Source organism: Mesocricetus auratus, unplaced genomic scaffold (genome assembly GCF_017639785.1).
Source record: "Mesocricetus auratus isolate SY011 unplaced genomic scaffold, BCM_Maur_2.0 contig_11667_pilon_obj, whole genome shotgun sequence".
In the NCBI taxonomy this organism is placed as follows: Eukaryota; Metazoa; Chordata; class Mammalia; order Rodentia; family Cricetidae; genus Mesocricetus; species Mesocricetus auratus.
The window spans coordinates 1-2,818 of record NW_024430252.1 but is presented as its reverse complement, the minus strand read 5'-3'; the positions used below and the strand labels follow the sequence as shown (position 1 = coordinate 2,818).

The following is a 2,818-nucleotide window of genomic DNA, read 5'->3' as shown; positions in this document are numbered from 1 at the left end:
GAGACTGAGAGCCAGAGTGGGCTTTGGTTTTGCTGGCTTCGTCCTTACAGCTTTGAAAATCATGACACTTGTCCCCTTCACCATCTATCCAGTATAACTCCAGTGATCCTTGACTTTGGAGTGTCACCGAGCCAGCGTTGTTTCTTGGTGTCCTCTTTCCTGTTTGACTTAAATTACTAACCAGTTGAGAGCACTTGCAGTACCTATGACCACACAAGTGACCTGCTTGGAACTGTGCTTCTGGAACCCAGGCATCTGTGCACCAGGCACACTGTTTTGAGTCACATGGAAGCAGACTGCTTACAAACAGGAATGTGTGTGTGCCTTCTCTTGATCAGGTCCTGAGCAGTGGCTGGGTTACTGGTTCAGTGCTCACTACAGCGTGTACTCTTGGGACATGTGTGGTGACTGCAGTTGTTTAGCCCTCTGCCCTATACTAACACATTGTGGAAATCCCTGTCCTGTAATGTAGAGTTGCCAGATGTCGAAGGCCATTCCTCGAGCTGTCTTCCTAATGACGAACATAAACTGTGCAGGGAAGACTGTGAAGCCTAGGCCAAGGCTCCAGGGATGTGCATGTCTTGAGTCTTCGTCCAGGCCATGCTAGGTGGGACACAGAGGCTTTTCCAGACTTCCCAGAGTGCAGACCTCAAGTATGGAGCGTTGGGAAGCACCCAGCCTTGGAGTGCAGCCTGGTATCTGAGTTCTAGCCTGTCCTACATGTAGTCTGACCCCCAATCGGCTCGACTCCTCTTGCCTTTGCTTACACAAGTTTACACCAGGATACTCACACAGACGTTAAGATCAAACTTTGGATCATACAGTGAAGACCTATTGATGATGCCCTGATGGTTGCTGTTACTGCTTGTGTACTGAATGTATTTTCATTCTGTTCCCTGTGCTCTCCCTATGTACATGTGGGGTTACAGTGATGAGAGAGAGTATTTCTTTTGTATGGATTGCAGTGCGTATGGCATGACCCGAGCCACAGTCACTTCTTAGGAAGGGTCCCCTTCCTGAGTTGATAGCAAGCAGTAAGCCCAGTCACAGTTTGCAGCATCCTTCTGACCTCTGAGTTGTCAATGGCAACATGGGGTGAGGTGTTGTGTTACGCCGAGGATTCTTTGGACAGCTGCCAGTTTACTACTCTTGGCACCATGTAAAAGCATTTGCAAACTTTGTTTCTTTTCTACAGGTTAACATGGCTCCCAGAGGGCCCCCTCCGTTTCCAGGGGTACCTCTCTTTGGTGACCCTTTGAGAAGTCCGGTGCCACCACCCTATCCTTATGGACCACCTCCTCAGCCATGGGGGCCTTTTGGGCCTCGGCCAGTGCCTCCACCATTTGGTATGTTGACATGAATAGTGCTGACTTTTAAAACATACTCATCACTTCTGTTCCTTGCTAAAGTAATTGTTACCATAGAGCTTTCCAATTGAGGATGCAGCTGAGAGTGCATTGTAACCTATCCCCAATCTTCTGGGCACTTACAGGTTCTATTTTATTTCCATAAGGTGAGTTGGGTGTGGCTGGATGGGAAAGCCAGTAATGTTTCCTGTGAAGGTGCATTGGAACACCATACTATTATATATGGAAAGGATGGGTGAGACATGTCATCGTGTCCTGTAGGCCACAAATACCAATAGAAGCATGAGCCACTGGTCTCAGAATATAGATAGGAAAGCTATAGGATCCCTTCTGCCTGAGACCAGATAGAAGACTGCTGTTACAGAGAACACACTAGGATCCTAGTGAATGCACATTAATGTGAGTTCATCTCCTTGCTGTAGTTTGGCCCCATGAACTTTCAGTTGACACAGGGGTAGGCCTTTACCAACTTTGTTGCAGTGAATGTGTTTCATAGTGTATCTGTGTTTTCACTATTTTCATGGCCTGGCATATTCTGAATGGAGCTGTTCTGAAATGTAGAATTGCAGAAAGAAAAGAAAAGTTGGAATTAAGCAGAGCCTAGTTAAAAGGTGTTGTTTGCTTAGTGGCCACAGACTAATTTCAGTTTGCTAAGTCTTTTTTGCCTTATTTTTAAGTCACGGTGTCTTGCTTGACTTTCTACGGCTGACGAATTAATAGATATGTGACTGTCCTTGGAATGATTGCTCCTTTAAATATGTTGCTTGGTATTTACATGACTCTTGTTTCCTAGTTCCAGGCATGGGTGCACCACTAGGCATAAGAGAGTATCCACCAGGTGTTCTACCCGGGAAATGGGACCTGCCTGTTGACCCTCGGCAGTTTTTACTAGGACACGCACCATTTAGACCTCCAGGTTCACTTGGTCCAAGAGAATTTTTTATTCCTGGTACCCGTTTACCACCTCCAACCCATGGTCCTCAGGACTACCCGCTGCCACAACCTGCTGCAAGAGACTTACTGCCTTCCGGCCCAAGAGAGGAAGCCCCACCTGTCTCTCCAAGCAGTGTCCAAGACAGTTCACCGCCTTCAAAACCTAACCCCTAACTTTGTCCTCTATCACTGAGTCAGAGTGGAAGAGAGAGCGGACATTGCATTGTTCATTAAAGCAAAGAATTCCATCAGCTTCATAACCTAAATTCTTGCTTAAAAAACATTTTAGTACTAAGCAGCCTTGGCAGTGTGCATTTTTGAGCCAAACAAAATTATATTCTTCCTTGTACATAAAAAAACAAAAAACAAAACTCACTTCATATGACTACGTCATTTCACCTTTGAAATGTGCAATAGAGAAACCTGTTTTTTGTTTATGTGGCATATGTAATTGCTGGATGCTAGCTAAGCAATAGTGTAGAGACCACTTCGAATGCCCATTCCTGATAGTGACCTTG

At 45.8% G+C, this 2,818-nt stretch overlaps 1 long non-coding RNA gene across 1 annotated transcript; it reads left to right on the top strand.

Annotated features, from left to right (window-relative positions):
- The first annotated feature begins 38 nt into the window (after nucleotides 1–38).
- Nucleotides 39–2,675, top strand: LOC121138040. Its single transcript, XR_005875266.1, has 2 exons — nucleotides 39–1,346; nucleotides 2,161–2,675. It is a non-coding gene; the product is annotated as an uncharacterized LOC121138040 (long non-coding RNA).
- The last annotated feature ends 143 nt before the right edge of the window (nucleotides 2,676–2,818 follow it).